Below are 20,815 nucleotides of genomic sequence, written 5' to 3'. Positions count from 1 at the left end.
CTTATGTGTGTGTGTGTGTTTCAGACTGATTTGAAGATACTTGTGTGTTGTGATCTATGACCCTACTGTATCAGAATAATAGACTAGAACATGTTCACCCCCTCTCTCACATCTCATCCAGTTTCAGATCTCGAAGGCGTCCTACCCCCACACACACACGCACTCACACAAATACTCCCTCAGTGCCTCAGCCTCTCCCCAGCCTGCTGCTTCAGCCTCTCCCCCAGTCTGCTGCCTCAGCCTCTCCCCACCTGCTGCTCAGCCTCTCCCCAGCCTGCTGCCTCTCCCCAGCTGCTGCCTCAGCCTCTCCCCAGTCTGCTGCCTCAGCCTCTCCCCAGCCTGCTGCCTCAGCCTCTCCCCAGCCTGCTGCCTCTCCCCAGCCTGCTGCCTCAGCCTCTCCCCAGCCTTGCTGCCTCAGCCTCTCCCCAGCCTGCTGCCTGAGCCTCTCCCCAGCCTGCTGCCGGCCTCTCCCCAGCCTGCTGCCTCAGCCTCTCCCAGCCTGCTGCCTCAGCCTCTCCCCAGCCTGCTGCCTCAGCCTCTCCCAGCCTGCTGCCTGAGCCTCTCCCCAGCCTGCTGCCTCAGCCTCTCCCCAGCCTGCTGCCTCAGCCTCTCCCCCAGCCTGCTGCCTCAAGCCTCTCCCCAGCCTGCTGCCTCAGCCTCTCCCAGCCTGCTGCCTGAGCCTCTCCCCAGTCTGTCTGCCTCAGCCTCTCCCCAGCCTGCTGCCTCTCCCCAGCCTGCTGCCTCAGCCTCTCCCCAGGCCTGCTGCCTCAGGCTGAGGCAGCAGGCTGGGGAGAGGCTGAGGCAGCAGACTGGGGAGAGGCTGAGGCAGCAGGCTGGGGAGAGGCAGCAGGCTGGGGAGAGGCTGAGGCAGCAGGCTGGGGAGAGGCTGAGGCAGCAGACTGGGGAGAGGCTGAAGCAGCAGGCTGGGGAGAGGCTGAGGCACTGAGGGAGTATTTGTGTGAGTGCGTGTGTGTGTGGGGGTAGGACGCCTTCGAGATCTGAAACTGGATGAGATGATGAGAGAGGGGGTGAACATGTTCTAGTCTATTATTCTGATACAGTAGGGTCATAGATACACAACACACAAGTATCTTCAAATCAGTCTGAAACACACACACACACATAAGCACACACCAATTAGAAAGGGACCGATGTCACCATTGCAAGCACGTCTCCGCTCCACCGTCATGTCATAACAGTGACTTCCTAGGATATTTAAAACACCTCGCGAGACGTCGCTCCCCTACTTGACTTTCTCCACAGCAACACACGCCAAATCTCCACACAGCACGCCAACGGGACAAGCTGAGCTTAGAACCGAGGCAACTGACATCATCATCACCAACATCATCATGCCTTCTATTGTTGTTCCATAGTTGATGAAATCTATTTCTGTCGAGACATGTTGAGCACCTGACCTTGCTTCAGAAGGCTCCAGACATGAGGTAAGCAGGAAGTTATGTTCATAATGACAAATGAATCCACCCGCTAGAATATTGTACTGAGACCTTTATTATGTATTCACTTGATCATCTCACTGTGTATCTTAAATGTATGCCTACATTCAGATATAGATCTCTCTGTTCGATATCACTTGCCCTTCTTGAGCAGTTGTCTGGGACAGGAATGTTGTTTTGATGTGCCAACCCATAGGCAAGTTCTCTGCATTTGAGGCTACTAAGCCAATGAAACTGCTCCACGAGATTCTTGACATGTTTATCAAGCTGAGACTCCATGTCCTCTGCTACTCTGTCATAGCCTCTCTTTTATCAAGCTAGACTCCATGTCCTCTGTTACTTGTCATAGCCTCTCTTTATCAAGCTGAGATCCATGTCCTCTGCTACTCTGTCTTAGCCTCTCTTTATCAAGCTGAGACTCCATGTCCTCTGCTACTGTATAGCCTCTCTTTATCAAGCTCAGACTCCATGTCCTCTGCTACTCTGTCTCATAGCCTCTCTTTATCAAGCTGAGACTCCATGTCCTCGTTACTCTGTCATAGCCTCCTCTTATCAAGCTGAGACTCCATGGCCTCTGCTACTCTGTCATAGCCTCTCTTTATCAAAGCTCAGACTCCATGTCTTCTCGCTACTCTGTCATAGCCTCTCTCACACAGGTACATGTTCATTGTCTTTATTGTCAATGTACCTCTTCAGTGTCCTTCAGTCTATTTCTTCCTCCCTTGCTGCTGCTTCCCTTCTCTCACTTCCTTGGCTGCTCTTTCAAGAACCTCAAGGGTGGCTAGACTCCTTGTTTTACTAGACTATCTTGAGTTCATATGCATGACACATTGCAAAAATACTCTGCATATTATRCCATTGGTTCAACTTACCCAAAGGCAAACATTTTTACTATATTGGCCCACACAGCTACAAGGATGCCTTTTCATGCTAGGTTTAGGACCTCATATTGAAGCTTATAGAGACCCTACATTATGTATAAAAAGTATACTTTGGTTTAGATACAAGCATCATGAAACCTATAACAACACATTCATTTGGTTTGGTGAAAATCTGTTTTTAGGACCTAACTTGCTAATCACTTTTTCCATGTGATTTCTTCCATCAGACTCCATGAAATGATGAACTCTTCSTAAATATTTGGGCACATGATACATTTTGTGTATGGTTTCCTAGAAACAAGCGSTGGCTCAACTAACCCATTGGCTCAACTTGACTCACTCTCACGTACTTGCATATATCATGCACACATATTTCCATGAAGGAGTCCAACAAACCACTGGTATCCGAACAACAATCATATAAAACAAAACTGGCCAGCATAATGCCTATGCACACAGTACATTGTCTTATAAAACAAATTGCATGGTACACAAATTCCTGGAGCACCAAAAACATTCAGAACCGCTCGCCAGTAGACTTTGCGGGATAGCACTGGAGGTTTACAGAGAAAAATCTGTCAGTTTAGGAAATTTCAAACGACATTGCAATTACCAGTCACCCCAATCAGAGAGGACAAGGCTGGGGGGGCTGGACCGGAGCTGGCCTTGCTTGGCCCAGTAAAAGCCCCTCTGGCAGCCGAACTAGCCCCTCAGGCAGACCTGCCAACCATCCATCCATCCATCTACTGCTGCCCTCAGAGAAAGCCAAGCAGGCAGAAAGTGGCACAGTAGACAGACTTCCGCTCATAAACTACTGCAGCCCAGAGGCTCAGAAGCCCAGAGGGTCAGAGGGTACCAGAGGTCACATAACTTTCAGAAATCTGCATTTTCAAACTGCAGACCATAAAATGCCGTATAAACCATTTTACCTGCGTTTTATATTGAAGGTCAACCGTGGTGTTTTGCTTCAATAGAATGATAAGGGACGTGATACTATAGTTTTACTTAACAAAATACATTAGTGCAACCAACACATTTGCCGGGAAAATAGTTATCATCAGATGACAACAGAAGTGCAATGCTATTTGGCTAGCAGCCACACATAGATAAGTAAATTGGCTTGCGGTGAAAAAGCAAGGTATTTTTTGCAAAAAAACGATGCATGGCCATCATATTTCTCATGTTTAGGGCCTCTCGAGTGRTCTAAGGTGCTTGAGACGTCACTACAGAGCCGGGATTGATCCCAGGCTGTGTCACAGCCGGCCGTGACCGGGTGACCCATGAGGCAGCGCACAATTGGCCCAGCGTCGTCCAGGCTATGGGAGGGTTTGGCCGGCCGGGATAGCCTTGTCCCATCGCGCTCTACTGACTCCTTGTGGCGGGCCAGATGCCTGCAAGCTGAAGCAGACCGCCAGTTGTACGGTGTTTCCTCTGACACATTGTTGTGGCTTGCTTCGGAGTTAAGCAAGCAGTATGTCAAGAAGAGGTGCTGCTTGGCAGAGTCATTTTGGAGAACGCTTGGCTCTCAACCTTCGCCTCTCCCGAGTCTGTATGGGAGTTACAGCGATGGGACAAGACTGTRACTACCAATTGGATATCACGAAATTGGGGAGAAAAAGTAGTAGCCAGCTACATTTCCTAATGTTTTGCTTGAAGTTAATCTTGCATTTTAACTTGCTACCGAAGAAAAACTACACAGGAGGAAAGTACCGGAGAAAAGTAGCCTTCACAGATCAGTCAGAGTGCTTTCTGGTGATCCAATGGCAAGGGCAAAGATATTTAATCCAAGTGGAGAAKTGCAACTGAAGCACATCATTTGTCCTTTTACATTCATGATTTGGAGCGAACCTTGACTGAAGCCGAGCAGAATTTACAAAAATAAGCATTTTAGATCTGCGTGTATAAAACGCAGCAAGATATTTTTTTCTGCATTTTATCTTTCCTTTTCTGCCTGAAAAAACAGAATCCTGCGTTAACGTCTCCCTCTGCTATACCCTCCCTAGTCTCCATGCTCCCACTGCCTCTCCACAATACAGCTAACTGCCAACATTACCTACCCACCACCCATTCCACTCTCTACCCTCCCTAGTCTACCTCTCCACAACCCAGCTACTGCCAAAACCACTGAGGGGAAAAGAAGATAGCTGTGCCCTCTTGACCAATCAAAAACTAGCCAGAGCAAGAGTCAGGAACTAGAGCTGGAGCCAGCAACAGTGGCCCAAGAGGATTGGAATAAAAACATTTTAATGAATTCCTCAACAAATATATATATTTTTTACAAATAACTAGCAAAACAAATAAAACTGTTTGGTTTTCAACTGTTTATGCTAGTGGAAAATATAGACAAGTTCAACTGTATGTCAGCAAAAAGATTTGTTTACAGGCCTCATCCAAGTACTATGAAGTAGCTTCCTCTGTTCCATTTCCTTTCTTGTGGTTTAGGACAGTGACATTTTGGCCAAATTGGTTCACAAATGGAAAGAATTCCTCTATCTCTAACCTGGTTAAACTCCCGTACCTGTCCCACTATCACTCCATTCCCTAAAAGGCCTTCCCATCCCATCCCACTTTCCCCCTCTCCTTACCCTGGAAGGCGGTGGCGTGGCCGGAGATGAGGTACTTCAGCTCGAAGCTGTAGGAGCGGACATTCTGGAGGGTCTCTCGTCTCACCGCCACCTGGTAGCTCTCCTCCATCTTGCGGGTGCAGCAGGACGGGCCCTGGTGCTTGCACACCAACAGGTCCACATCTGATGGGACAGAGGGAGAGAGAGGACAGGGTTAGGTCTATATTTGATTGATTTTATTTCTGTGTCATACACTGCATAGCCCTTATGGGCTTATAAGATGCTATTTCGTGAGCACAAAATACAAAACAAAATGACATTTAACAAATCAACAAAGTACAGGTATCGATTACCTTGTCACGTTACAATACAAAACAATACATGTATCCTTCTCCCTCAGGCTTTAAAAAAAAGAAATTGAGCAATATCGAAATCCTTTCTGAAAAAGAAATTCTAGCCTTTGTTCATCATGTAGCCAGAACACTTCAGGGTGAGCATTTTACTGCAGTGGGCTAAATCTGGGTCATAAAAAGTGTTTCTTGGTAAGTCTTAAACAAATCTACTTTGAAACAAAAGTATACACCTCACACAGATGGTTATGGGCTTAAAAAAAGAACACACGTGTACCATGTCAGATATAGAGTTGAAATGTATTACATTTAGAGTTTGCATCACAATATTACACTTTATATACAACACAGAATACTGAAATATAACAAAATCGTTAAACACCAGATCTTCAGCAGGTAGAATTTTTTTATTCATTGTGAAATTATCCAAAATAGAAATAATATTCCACCCATGAGGCCACCATAGGGCGATTTGTTAATTTGACTGCAGGAAAGTTTTTACAAAACAGAAGATGTCTCACATCACCATATAGAGCACTGTTTCCCAACTCTGGTCTTATACCTATTCTACTTGTCAACCAATCATCAAGCCCTTGACAGGTTGAATCAGGTGTTTTTGTTCGGGGCTACAACAAACACGGTGTGCAGTCGGGGGTACTGGAGGACTGGACTATATATGGTGAAGTGAGCGCTCGGCTCCCCTCATCACTCTCTGCCACGGCCTCCCGCCAACTCGACACATTCATTATTTCATTATGGGTGCAGTGAGGCAGATCCTACTTGGTTTCTCAAGGAGAGGCTGTGCAGTCTTGCTCTACCTGTGTCCATTCACATAGAACAGGTTAAGCCTAATTCAGAGGCAAATTGTTGGGCTTTGTTGCTTGTGTGTATATATATCTACAGCAATTATTGACTGGATATGGTGTATCATATGGCAACTTCACCATTGGACCACCAAGACCTTCCTCATAGCCACTCTACCATAAAGGCCTGATTGGTGGAGTTCTGCAGAGATAGTTGTCCTTCTGGAAGGTTCTCCCATCTTGTCAGAGTGACCATCGGGTTCTTGGTCACCTCCCTGACCAAGGCCCTTCTCCCCCGAAAGCTCAGTTTGGCTGGACAGACAGCTCTGAGAAGAGTCTTGATGGTTCCATCTTCTTCCATTTAAGAATGATGGAGGCCATTGTATTATTGGGGGGGGGGGGGATCTTCAGATCTGTGCCTCGAGACAGTCCTGTCTCGGAGCTCTACGGAAAATTCCTTCGACCTCATGGCTTGATTTTTGCTCTGACATGCACTGTCAACTGTGGAACCTTGTATAGACAGGTGTGCCTCTCCAAATCATGTCCAATCAACTGAATTTACCACAGGTGGACTCCAATTAAGTTATAGAAACATCTCAAGGATGATCAATGGAAACAGGATAAACCTGAGCTCAATTTCGAGTCTTATAGAAAAGGGTCTGAATACTTATGCAAATAAGGTATTTCTGTTTTTAATTTTTAATACATTTGCAAAAAGTTCTAAAAACCTGTTTTYGCTTTGTCATTATGGCGTATTGATGACGGGAGGAAATTATTTAATCAATTTTAGAAGGCTGTAACGTAACAGAATTTGGAGAAAGGGAAGTGGTCTGAATACTTTCCGAATGCACTGTACAACCTGAGCATAGAACAAGAGGAGAGAGAACGAGAGAAAGTATATAAGATTATGTAGAATTTCATACATGCTTAGCTTACCACTAAAAACACAAGCTCTGCTTGGAGTATAAATAGTGCTGGTGAATGTGTTAGATCATATAGCCTATGCAAGCACACGCAGACACGCACGCACGCACACATACACACACACGCACACACACACACAGACAGACACACACACTATGTGAGACACTTTTACATCACTGTATAAACTGGACTCGCACTAGCCATAATATCTTGGCCCATAATAAACCACATAAAGAGTCATCTAATATGATCCTGAGTGAGGCTCAATCAGGCACCATGACATCAACACAGTTCCCACATTAGTCAGTCCACCCTGTCGTGTCACGCTGCCTGACACCCTCCTCTACCACTCTCATACTGTCAGTTCCATATATAAACACGACCATGACATCACCGAGGCTGGCCACAGTTAGCAGAACGTGTAATACTAAAACTCTCCCCCTCTGCCGTTCCCCTCTTCACTGCCCCCCACCCCCTCGTCCCCCTTGCTGTCCCCCACCACTCTCGTCCCCTCCAGCCGGGTACTCATAAGGCTGTGCCCTGATACGATAACTCATTTTGGGGGTTGGTTGGAGAGGCGAGGGGAGTGGGGAAGGGTGGTGTGGGCCTATACGCCAGGCCGAGTGCTTCCCTCGTCCAAATCCACCCCTGAAACACAATAGGGTTGCACTTGTCTCATTCCCTCTCTCGTTCATTTGTTTGACATGCCCCTAGCGCCACATGGCTGTCACTTATTTACCCAGAGGGAGAGAGAGTCCACTGAGCCCCCATCTTTTCCAATCACCTAGGAATGGAGTCACAACTGGACTGACCTCCACACGGCTCTCCCTCTATCTGTCTGACTGTCTCCCACCTTTTTTTTCTGTCCCAGAACACCCTTCCTTCTTATGTCTGGTTATTTCTTTCCACCTGTTCTCTGTCTCAGACTGCCCCTCTGCCTTTATCTGTTTTCTCCGTCTGTCTCCAGGTCCTTGTTCTCGGCTCCAAGCCCTGTTTATGTGTTGCTGACCCTCTATCCCAGATCTCTCACACTCTGTTCCTGACCCCATGTCTCCTTCTGTCTCTTTCCCAGAACCCTTCACCATGCTCTTCTCTCTATGCCCCTGACCCTTTCTCTCCTGGCTGGCTCACCACTCTGTTTATCTCCAATATGAAACTAATATCCAGGCCACAGACTCACAGTGGAATCCAGCTTGGCCTCCCAGTCCTTCATGTCTAGCGACGGGGGAGGAAGAGATACCCATAAAGACTTTGGCAGCCACAGCCACCAACCGCTGCTATCAGGATAGGTCAACGGTGTCAGGAATATTCCAGAACATTGATTATAACCAAGGTCTTATCTATGTTGTCCATATGGTGGGTAGATTGCTGTTRTGGACTTTATTGAACGCTGATKAGAAGAACCAGTATTTTGTGGGGTGAAGTAACGAACAGATTGTTGCAAGTCCTTTAATATTGGACAGGTCTTGCAATTCGCAAAGAGTCCAACGTCAAAGGGAACTGCACAATAGCAAGTGATTCACAGCCTATTGAAGTGACCTTTGCTAATCCTCCCTTTGTGTAAACGTAATATCTGAGACATACTGTAGTACGAACAAAAGCTTGAAAACACTGCAATCTCTAGGATGAATCTAAGATATAGTCAGTTACTATGATACATTTCCTCTCAACAAAATATTTTCCTTTCAACAAAAGCATTCATGGTAAATGTTTTTATGGTAACAGCCATYGTAGCTCATGGTCTCGATGTGGCTTAAGTCCCTTATAGGGCAAAACTCCTGCCCCTTATACAACAATGCTTCAGTCTCTTGCAGGGCATACCTACAGTTCCTTAGCACTAATGTAATTTGATACAGACCCAAGAGAGTTGGTGGGGCAAGGCCCAACTCCACAGGTCCTGGTGGTAAATTAGCGATTAGTGTGTGCGTCGCTCCGCTCGTTCTGCCTGGCCAGACATTCACACACAGCTCAGAGTGCCGAGTCAGAACTCAGCCCTTTAATTCCCTAATTGGCCTCAGGTGACAAATACCTCCGGACTAATTGGGCGTATTAAGCCACCGCTCCATTCACAAAGTCTCAACTTGTTGGTCATGATTACTTCCGCCACGTCTCAGTGCCATTGGGTACCCTGTGGGTAAAAACGGGAGAAAGTCTTGACGGTAGAAAAGCGCTCTTGGTTAGCAGCCAGACTTCCTTTAAAAAAAACATCCCAGGCACAATTTTTTTGCATCACACATCTAGTCAAAAAAGGAGTGGACATTTAGTTTTGAGTGGAAATGTTGTTTTGATTTGGATAGGGTATTGGCGGGGAGGCCGGCGATTTCCTGACGCTGCTGTTTGGATATGTTTTTCAGAGAGCAGGAATAACTCTGTGGGAAAGCAGGTCATTAATGCAGGAGTTTAGTCCTCTACATATTGCTGCCTCTCTCTCTACTAGACTCTTCCACCTCAGGAAGCGCTATCCTTTTGAAGTCGTCCCATCCAGTGAACCTGCAGGATATTTACTCTGTATTGATTTGCTGTGCTTGGGCAGGACCGTGTTTAAAGAAAACACAGCTCAAAAGGGGCTTTGCCGCATACCTGCATTTTTGGACGGCCCTGAATCGCGCCTGGAATGTCAGGCTTCTCCAGGCATACGAGCTGGCAGCGCCCACAGTGACTGGCGCAGGGGTCCAGAGCCAGAGGCTAGGGCCAGGGGGCAGGGCAGGCTTGGATGTGGTTCAGACGGGTTGAGGCCAAGGGGCACTTGGGGCTTGGTAGACTGTTGGGTTGTTGGATGTGGGGCGCTAGAGGTCTAGTGGATTATTGGATTTGGGGGCAAAAGAGGTTGAGGGCAGGGTTATGGGGCACTGGGGGCAGTTGGATGTGGGTTAGAGGATTGCGAAGGAGGGGGAGGGGCAKATGGGCTCAAGTAGAGGGGCCACTTGAGGCTTAGTGGACTGGTGGAATTGTGGATGTGGGGGTAGAGGGTTTGAGGACAGAGTCAGAGGGAACTAGGGAATGTTGGATGTGGGTCAAAGGAGTTGAGGGATAGGGGATTGGGTTGTTGGATGTGGAGGCTGAGAGGTTTACGAAGAGGGTGCTTTAAAACAGTTAGAGGGTTTAGCTTCAGCCACAGGCCTTGCCTATCTACAGCACTCTGACTGTCTGCCAAACAGCTGTTTGACTGACCATGGCCTCATGAAAAAGTACTACTGAWTTACTACTCATCACTACTACACAAGATCTACACAAAACCTACTGGTTTTACTACTTGATTGCTACTGAGATGTGTAGTTAACCAGAAGTGATTTATGTCATTTTTTTAAGTAGTAATGAGTGATAAATTGGGATATTTCACTACTGGTGAACAAATCACGACATAAGTCTCCCTTAATGACTAGTGTGTAACTACTGAGCTTTTGGCTATTTACTACTTAAAACCTACACATACCTACATGTTCACTATTGAATTACTATATAATGCCAACATGTTACTGCTGTATGCCTACTCAATTACTACTGCCATTTGTCTGTGTAGTGTTATGTCACTACTGATCACTACTGAATTGCTCCTGATCATTTTCATTTCACTTTAGAATTACTATTAGAATTACTGTTTGCCTCTTCAAAATCACTATTGACATCTTCTTGTTTCACTACTGTGTCACTACTAGACTATTGGACATGTTAATTCCTAAAGTTTCTGACTGTAGTTATATCATCAAACAATAAATAATACGTTTATACAAACTGTGAGGGGAAACTCTCGTTAAACTTCTTTAAGCTTGTAAAATTCGGAAAAGTGTAGAACAACCTCTTTAATGTTGTTCTAAGTGGCAGTTGCTGTGGGGGTGTTGTCATGTGAAAGGTCTAGGCCAGCTGTCACAAGCTACAATCTTATCCATATGTAGCTTCCCATTATCGAAGAAACAAGAACAAGATGTTCTTTAGAAAATAAGAACTGAGAATTGAGTTTGGTCTCATACTATTAGCTGAATACAATGTCAGTTTCACGTGTGCTCCCTCTCCGGCCTCTAGGTCACCAGGCTGCTCATTATGGTGCACACCTGTCACCATCGTTACACGCACCTGCGCGTCATCAGACTCACCTGGACTCCATCACTTCCCTGATTACCTTCCCTATATATGTCACTCCCTTTTGGTTCCTTCCCCAGGCGTCATTGTTTCTGTGTCATGTCTGTGCGTTGTTCGTGTTTCTTGTTTTGTATCTAGTTGTGTTCATTTATTGAAACACTCACTCCCTGAACTTGCTTCCCCACTCTCAGCGCACTCGTTACAGTCAGCTAAGGCCACCTCGTCCCAACCCATATCTTCTTTTGACACACACACATAGCAACAGTTAAACTGCTTGAGAGATGTGAGGCTATGGTAAGCTATAATCACGTGTTATATCGTTCCATAAGAATACTTGGCTATATAAGCTGAGACCCAACGCCATTCGTTGGGCTCTTACCACTCCATCTGATTTATTAACCTCTCCATTATTGCAATTGTTATTAAATAAAGACGATTGTTTGAAGAAATGACAGTCTCACTCACATTTTTATTATTATTAAATTAATGACATTATATTACATATTTGTACTTTTTTGTTAATCCCTTTGAGGACTAGTCTTCATTCAGCTTTGACATAACTATCTTCAGATCCTCTTTTTTGTTGCAGCCACATTTCTCCACCTTTGAACCTTTTAGAAAATAAAGACAAGCACAAGAGACAGCCAATTATAAGTCATTGTCAATCATCTGCTAACAGAAATCGCGTAAGACAACACAGAAAAACCTGCAGTCTTATGTCAAGGGCCTCCTTGGCAACAGGTCAAAAGAGGTAAGTAGAATGGGTAAGTATACTAATATGAACATACTGTACATTTGCATACAAACACACAAGACTGCTAGCATGACAAGAACAGAGGTTACATAGTTACATTTCAATGGACCTACCTCCTAAACACAATACCATTTTGGCTAGCAAACTTTTAAATGTGGTAAAAAGTTTTTTTTTTGTTGTTGTTGTTTTTAACCAGGTAGGCTAGTTGAGAACAAGTTCTCATTTACAACTGCGACCTGGCCAAGATAAAGCAAAGCAGTGCGACACATACAACAACACAGAGTTACACATGGAATAAACAAACATACAGTCAATAACACAATAGAAAAAGTCTATATACAGTGTGTGCAAATGAGGTAAGATAAGGGAGGTAAGGGAATAAATAGGCCGTAGTGGCGAAATAATTACAATTTAGCAATTAAACACTGGAGTGGTAGATGTGCAGAAGATGAATGTGCAAGTAGAGATACTGGGGTAAAAAGGAGCAAAATAAATAAATAACAGTATGGGGATGCAGGTAGTTGGATGGGCTATTTACAGATGGGCTATGTACAGGTGCAGTGATCTGTGAGCTGCTCTGACAGCTAGTGCTTAAAGTGTATGAGGGAGATATGAGTCTCCAGCTTCAGTGATTTTTGCAATTCGTTCCACCATTGCAGCAGAGAACTGGAAGGACAGGCGGCCAAAGGGGGAATTGGCTTTGGGGGTGACCAGTGAATATACCTGCTGGAGCGCGTGCTATGGGTGGGTGCTGCTATGGTGACCAGTGAGCTGAGATAAGGCGGGGCTTCACCTAGCAAAGATTAATAATGATCTGGAGCCAGTGGGTTTGGCGGCGAATATGAAGTGAGGGCCAGCCAACGAGAGATACAGGTCGCAGTGGTGGGTAGTATATGGGGCTTTGGTGACAAAACGGATGGCACTGTGATAGACTGCATCCAATTTGCTGAGTAGAGTGTTGGAGGCTATTTTGTAAATTACATCGCCGAAGTCAAGGATTGGCAGGATAGTCAGTTTTACGAGGGTATGTTTGGCAGCATGAGTTAAGGATGCTTTGTTGCGAAATAGGAAGTGATTCTAGATTTAATTTTGGATTGGAGATGCTTAATGTGAGTCTGGAAGGAGAGTTTACAGTCTAACCAGACACCTAGGTATTTGTAGTTGTCCACATATTCTAAGTCAGAACCGTCCAGATAGTGATGCTGGACGTGCGGGCAGCGATCGGTTGAAGAGCATGCATTTAGTTTTACTTGCATTTAAGAGCAGTTGGAGGCCACGGAAGGAGAGTTGTATGGCATTGAAGCTTGTCTGGAGGTTAGTTAACACAGTGTCCAAAAAAGGGCCAGAAGTAAACAGAATTGTGTCGTCTGCGTAGAGGTCGATCAGAGAATCACCAGCAGCAAGAGAGACATCATTGATGTATACAGAGAAAAGAGTCGGCCCGAGAATTGAACCCTGTGGCACCCCCATAGAGACTGCCAGAGGCCCGGACAATAGGCCCTCCGATTTGACACACTGAACTCTGTCTGAGAAGTAGTTGGTGAACCAGGCGAGGCAGTAATTTGAGAAACAAAGGCTGTTGAGTCTGCCGATAAGAATGTGGTGATTGACAGAGTCGAAAGCCTTAGCCAGGTCGATGAATACAGCTGCACAGTATTGTCTCTTATCGATGGCGGTTATGATATYGTTTAGGACCTTGAGCGTGGCTGAGGTGCACCCATGACCAGCTCGGAAACCAGATTGCATAGCGGAGAAGGTACGGTGGGATTCGAAATGGTCGGGGATCTGTTTGTTAACTTGTCTTTCGAAGATCTTAGAAAGGCAGGGTAGGATAGATATAGGTCTGTAGCAGTTTGGCTCTAGAGTGTCTCCCCCTTTGAAGAGGGGGATGACCGCACCAGCTTTCCAATCTTTGGGGATCTCAGACGATACGAAAGAGAGGTTGAATAGGCTAGTAATAGGGGTTGCAACAATTTGCGATAATTTTTAGAAAGGGAGGGTAAAGATTGTCTAGTCCGGCTGATTTGTAGGGATCCAGATTTTGCAGTTCTTTAAGAACATCTGCTATCTGGATTTGGGTGATGGAGAAATGGGGAGGCTGGGGCAAGTTTCTGTGGGGGGTGMAGGGCTGTTGACCGGGGTAGGGGTAGCCAGGTGGAAAGCATGTCCAGCCGTAGAATAATGCTTATTGAAATTCTCAATTATTGTGGATTTATTGGTGGTGGCAGTGTTTCCTACCCCCAGTGCAGTGGGCAGCTGTGAGGAGGTGCTCATATTCTCCATGGACTTTACAGTGTCCCAGAACTTTTTGGAGTTTGTGCTACAGGATGCAAATTTATGTTTGAAAAAGCTAGCCTTTGCATATTGGTTCCTAACTTCCCTGAAAAGTTGCATATCGCGGGGGCTATTCAATGCTAATTCAGTATGCTACAGGATGTTTTTTGTGCTGGTCAAGGGCAGTCAGGTCTGGAGTAAACCAAGGGCTATATCTGTTCCTGGTTCTACATTTTTTGAATGGGGCATGCTTATTTAAGATGGTGAGGAAAGCAMTTTTAAAGAATAACCAGGCATCCTCTACTGACGGAATGAGATCAATATCCTTCCAGGATACCCGGGCCAGGTCGATTAGAAAGGCCTGCTCGCTGAAGTGTTTTAGGGAGCGTTTGACAGTGATGAGGGGTGGATGTTTGACCGCAGACCCATTACGGACGCAGGCAATGAGGCAGTGATCGCTGAGATCCTGGTTGAAGACAGCAGAGGTGTATTTGGAGGGCAGGTTGGTTAGGATGATATCTATGAGGGTGCCCGTGTTTACGGATTTGGGGTTGTACCTGGTAGGTTCATTGATCATTTGTGTGAGATTGAGGGCATCAAGCTTGGATTGTAGGATGGCTGGGGTGTTAAGCATGTCCCTGTTTAGGTCACCTAACAGCACAGGCTCTGAAGATAGATGGGGGGCATTCAATTCACATGTGGTGTCCAGGGCTGGGGGCAGAAGGTGGTTTATAGCAAGCGGCAACGGTGAGAGATCGTTTCTGGAAAGGTGGATTTTTAAAAGTAGAAGCTCAAATTGTTTGGGCACAGACCTGGATAGTAAGACAGAACTCTGCAGGCTATCTCTGCAGTAGATTGCAACTCCGCCCCCTTTGGCAGTTCTATCTTGTCGGGAAATGTTATAGTTAGGGATGGAAATTTCAGGGTTTTTGGTGGCCTTCCTAAGCCAGGACATCCGGGTTGGCAGAGTGTGCTAAAGCAGTGAATTAAACAAACTTAGGGAGGAGGCTTCTAATGTTAACATGCATGAAACCAAGGCTTTCACGGTTACAGAAGTCAACAAATGAGAGTGCCTGGGGAATGGGAGTGGAGCTAGGCACTGCAGGGCCTGGATTAAACTCTACATCACCAGAAGAACAGAGGAGGAGTAGGATAAGGGTACGGCTAAAGGCTATAAGAACTGGCCGTGTAGTACGTTCGTGAACAGAGAGTAAGAGGAGCAGGTTTCTGGGCACGGTAGAATAGATTCAAAGCATAAGGTACAGACAAAGGTGTGGTAGGATGTGAATACAGTGGAGGTAAACCTAGGCATTGAGTGACGATGAGAGAGGTATTGTCTCTAAAGACACCATTTAAACCAGGTGAGGTCACTGCATGTGTGGGAGGTGGAACAAAAGGGTTAGCTAAGGCATATTGAGCAGGGCTGGAGGCTCTACAGTGAAATAAGACAATAATCACTAACGAAAACAGCAATGGACAAGGCATATTGACATTAGGGAGAGGCATGCATAGCTGAGTGATCATAGGGTCCAGTGAGTAGCTAGGCGGGCTGCAGACACGGCGATTCAGACAGCTAGCGGGCCTGGGCAAGCAGAAGGGCCTTAGTGGGATGTTGCGACGGAAGAAGTCTGCTGTAGGCCCCTCGTGCGGTTACGTCGGCAGACCAGTCGTGATGGATCAGCAGGGCTCCGTGCAGTAAAAGGGTCCAGGCCAATTGGCAAAATAGGTATAGTAGCCCAAGAAATTGGCTGATGGACCTCTTCAGCTAACAGTCTGATATGCTCTAGACAGCCAGCGGGCCGCAGCTAGCAGATGGGCATTCAGGGGACGTCGCGACGGAGGAGCCTGTTGAAAAAAACCCTCGGGCGGATTACGTCGATAGTCCAGTCGTGATGAATCGGCGGGGCTCCGTATCGGCAGTAAAAGCGGTCCAGGCCTATTGGCAAAATAGGTATTGTATCCCAAGGAGTGGCTGATGCACCTCTTCAGCTAGCCGGGAGATGGGCCTAGCATAGGCTAGCTCCAGGCTAATTGGTGCTTGCTTCGGGACAGAGACGTTAGCCAGGAGTAGCCACTCGGATAGCAGCTAGCTAGCTGCGATGATCCAGGTGAAAAGGTTCAGAGCTTGTGGTAGGTATGGAGATATGGAGATATGGAGTCTGTGCGCGCTGTGCAGACTGGCAGGAGTTGTCCGGGCTAATTGTTAGCTGATGACTGCTAGCAGTGGCTAACTGACTACTAGCTAGTAGCTAGTTAGCTGGCTAGCTTCTGTTGGGGGTTCCGGTTCTAAAGTAAAGAAAATAGCAGATCCATACCACATTGGGTGAGGCGGGTTGCAGGAGACTATGTTGAAGTTGAGGTTAAGAAMAWWTTTAAAAACATATGCGAAGAAAAAGGATATAAAAAGATATATACACGGGACACGACAAGACGAAGACAAAGACGCCTGACTGCTACGCTATCTTGGATTTACGGCTATGCAACGACATGACAGTATTCATAAAACATAAAGGAAAGTTAAACGTACAGATGTTGCCAGCATAAGGGCTATGAAAGACAGGATGATAAAAGGATGGAAGATGATTACATACCGGATCGTCAAAAACAGTAGCTCGCTAACAACAACCAACTACTTCCTTCATTGTCTTCTGCGGTCGCGAAAAGCCAGTGTACTCTTTTGTGACTACTTATTTACTACCAACATCAAGTAGTAAAGATCTACCTATTTACTACTGGAAACACTGTTTTCCTACTGAACACTAMAAAACTCTACTTGCGTATCCTGAGTAGTGCATAAACTACACATTCACTAAACAATCCCTACAAGTCTCTACATAGTCACTACTGCACTAAAGTGTTTGTGCAGTAATTCAGTCGTTTTTTTCTTCATAAGGGGGAGGTGCCTTACAACTGGGCTTACTCTCCCAGATGACCTGCTAGGCTCTACAGCCGACACCTTCATCCTGTCATAACGCCTTTGCATGAGGAGCAAAGGAGCATACGCAACAAAAGATCACTTCAACCCCAGCCTTTCCATCAAATCCAGCCGTTACGACAACGGTTATGACAAGGAGCTTATGACAATGACACAAAAGCAAATCTACCTGGTAGTCGTTGCCTGTTTGATRTTATGGAACAAGTTTAACAAAGGAAAATAATTGGCCAGTTCACACTTCAGAACAGACACCCAATAAGGTAGCCTGGGTGGTAAATCAATAAACCTAACRTAGCAGATGTAAAAGAAACGCCTGAAACTAGATCCCCTACATACTGGTCTTGACAAGAAGAAAACAACTGTTGGGGGGAGGTTCTGTTCTACACTGTTCAACCAATCTGGTAAATGTGGAGGAGTTAAGAGGGAGTGTTGCCTTGTTAACGYCCAAAAGCAGAAGTCACGTCACAGGCTCTCTTTCCATTTCCCCTAAAAAACAGAACATCCGATTGTTGGGGACTCGGCAGAGGCTAGTATCCAATAAGCACCCATCAGACCAGCCCGACTTAGACTGAAATCAAATAAGAGATCCTGAGTCTAGCCCGACTATTAAGCAGATTCAGAATGGGATGACACTGTTGGGACAGGGATTGGACTGAGGACATTAGAAGGGCTGAGGGCAGTCCTTTTTATTCATTTTTATTTTGTATTTAACATTTATTTAATTAGGCAAGTCAAATTCTTATTTACAATGACGGCCTACCAAAAGGCAAAAGGCCTCCTGCGGGGATGGGGTCTGGGATATAAAAAAATATAAAATATAAATATAGGACAAAACACACATCACGACAAGAGAGACAACACAAAACTACATAAAAATAGACCAGTAGATATCTCAGATAGGGGGGAGTGAGGCCTAAGAGGGTTTTATAAATAAGCATCAACCAGTGGGTCTTGCGATGGGTATACAGAGATGACCAGTTTACAGAGTATAGAATGTAGTGATGTGTCCTATAAGGAGCWTTGGTGGCAAATCTGATGGCCGAATGGTAAATAACATCTAGCCGCTCGAGAGCACCCTTACCTGYCGATCTATAAATTACGTCTCCGTAATCTAGCATGGGTAGGATGRTCATCYKAATCAGGGTTAGTTTGGCAGCTGGGGTGAAAGAGGAGCGATTACGATAGAGGAAACCAAGTCTAGATTTATCTTCAGCCTGCAGCTTTGATATGTGCTGAGAGAAGGACAGTGTACCGCCTAGCCATACACCCAAGTACTTGTATGAGGTGACTACCTCAAGCTCTAAACCCTCAGAGGTAGTAATCACACCTGTGGGGAGAGGGGCATTCTTCTTACCAAACCACATGACCTTTGTTTCTGCAACAGACCTGCTGAGGACATGCCAAACGTACGTTGTGAAGACTACAGACAGTGAACAAACAATATTGCCTTTGACCAAATGACGCTGTAAAGTTGTATCTACAGTATGTGAGATGGTAATGTGTGGCAGTGGAGATACTTTCATTGAACACTTTTGAAGTGCTTCTGTATCTCCAACTCGATCTCATGGCAGTTTGTTTGTTGTGTTGTCTTCCTACAGCCACACATCTCCTCTTTTATGAAAGATAAAGCTGAGACATTTCTGGGATAATTACTGAGCAGGTGGTCAGTAAGKTGGGGTAGAGAAAAACATACCAAAGAAGACTGAGGCTTTATATTGAGTATAGAGGAGGGTGGGGTGGGAGGGGATGTGTGTGCACAATGTGTAAGAAGGCCTATTGTAACGAGCCTAAAATAACTGCAGCCAATAAAAGGGCATCATAAGCTTTGCGTCGCTGCCAGATGCTTTGATGTTGTAACCAGGCAAAGATGTGGCAACATGTGATAACATGTTGCGTTCCCATCCCAATACCTTCCCATAAACACATGACGTGCCCCGTCTTTGTGTTGGAGAGATGCTAAACTCAAAGAATTTTTTTTTTAAACAATGACTTCCGATGGCTCGGTTGATAGGAACACTAGTGCTTGCAGCAACAAAGTTGAGGGTTTGAGTCCCACATGGTACCACATAGACTGAATGTGTAAGTAGACTGTAAGTTGCATTCTCATATTACATTATCATAACTGATMATAAAAATGCAACTGTGTTGTGATCTGAGCAGCCTGGGTAGACCGCAGAATTTCATTATTTGAGCCACACAGTGATGAGAGGTGCCATATCTAAACAGGCCAAGGAAGCAGCTGCCAACTGTAGCGCGTGTGTGCTTATGAATGGAGCGGCTCCACGCCTGACCTCTAATTGATATATCTCCAAAGCGCTAGATCAGCAAGCCCTCGTAATATCGATATGGAGCGCTTTGCGGGGCGTGTTTAGGCTAATGAAATATTTTGTGTATGAAGAGTGGGTGGGTGGCGGGCGGGTTGAATAAAGAGTAAACAATGCATAAAAAAATGTATAAATGTCTAATTCTTGTGCAATTCATATCTATAGGCTACATTGAGGGTTTTCTTTCATTATTTTTTATCTGGCATTAGTGCGTAGTCTAAGCCTAAGCTTTAGGGCCTTATTGTAGCATGCCAAATATTTTTTTAGTTTTTATGTGTTTTTCTATTTAACTAGGCAAGTTAGTTGAGAACAAATTCTTATTTACAATGACAGYCTACTCCAGCCAAACCCAGACGACGCTGGGCCAATTGTGCGCCGCCCTATGGGACTCCCAATCACGTCCGGATGTGATACAGCTTGGATTCTTGCACTGAGATGCATTGCCTTAGACCGCCGCGCCACACTCCAATTGCCAATTGCTTTTGGGAACTTGGGCAGAAAAAGATCATGTCAATCCACTGAGGAAAAAAGGGACAATGTCGGATTTTTAGAAAATCTTTCAAAATGGAGAGTTGAAAATAAGGGCCAGAACATTAGCCTAATGTTTGGGAAAGATTTGGTGAAGTGGTAAAAGAGGATGATAGCAGTGCTGGCTACGTTATGCGTAATGATTGTGAGGCGCTAAACAAATTCAACAGTCACAAGATGGGGACTTCGAAATGGCACGTCAAGGGAACTGTAGGCTACTGTTCAGATGGGTTAAATGAAATCTGGACACTGACAATAGGTCTGTAACCTCTCATATAGCCTAATATAATATTAACTCCTGCAGAATTAATCATTTCTTGCAGTAAAATGATACACCAAATGTACATTTTTAATCGGGAACAGGAGTGGGGAACTAATATTTCTTTCTTTCAGCATCTTGAGAGAATGAATGCGCAGTTAGGGACCGTCTGTAAAGATTCTATCCTTATCAGCGTCATAAAAGCTGATAGTATTTCAACCACATTAAATATGCATCCAAACTGACCTGAAATCTTTCCAGAAACATGTTTTCACAGCTTTTCATTTCCTTAAAAATGATGTAATTTGGAATGTATTGCATTTTCTCGTTGGTCCCTAAATGTCTTTGCTGCAGGAGAGAAGCAGAGATGAAAGAGAAAAACCTTACCAATGTCAACTAGATTGAAGCATTCATTCTACTGATTTATGACATTATTCTGGTGAGCAAGGGATTATTTTGTATTCTAGGGCAACAAGTAATGACAGAAGAGAAGCTGCATGTACCTAATTATATTCAAGTTGACTAACAAATAGCCTACCAAAATGTCGGAAATKATATGCAGAAACATAGGCCTGTCTTAAAAGGTCTGTAAAGAAAATTGCTGCGCTATCTCTGACTGTACGACACATTTTCTATTTTTGTGGATCAGTGTCGGGTGCAGGCCTCAGATTTTCACTTATAGTCG

At 45.2% G+C, this 20,815-nt stretch overlaps 1 pseudogene; it reads right to left on the bottom strand.

The window, feature by feature from the left end:
• Positions 1–20,815, bottom strand: part of LOC111956935 (glypican-5-like) — a 198,212-nt pseudogene that overhangs the window by 166,184 nt on the left and 11,213 nt on the right.

This window comes from Salvelinus sp. IW2-2015, linkage group LG32 (assembly GCF_002910315.2).
Source record: "Salvelinus sp. IW2-2015 linkage group LG32, ASM291031v2, whole genome shotgun sequence".
NCBI lineage: Eukaryota > Metazoa > Chordata > Actinopteri > Salmoniformes > Salmonidae > Salvelinus > Salvelinus sp. IW2-2015.
This window is presented reverse-complemented; position numbering and strand designations above follow the sequence as displayed.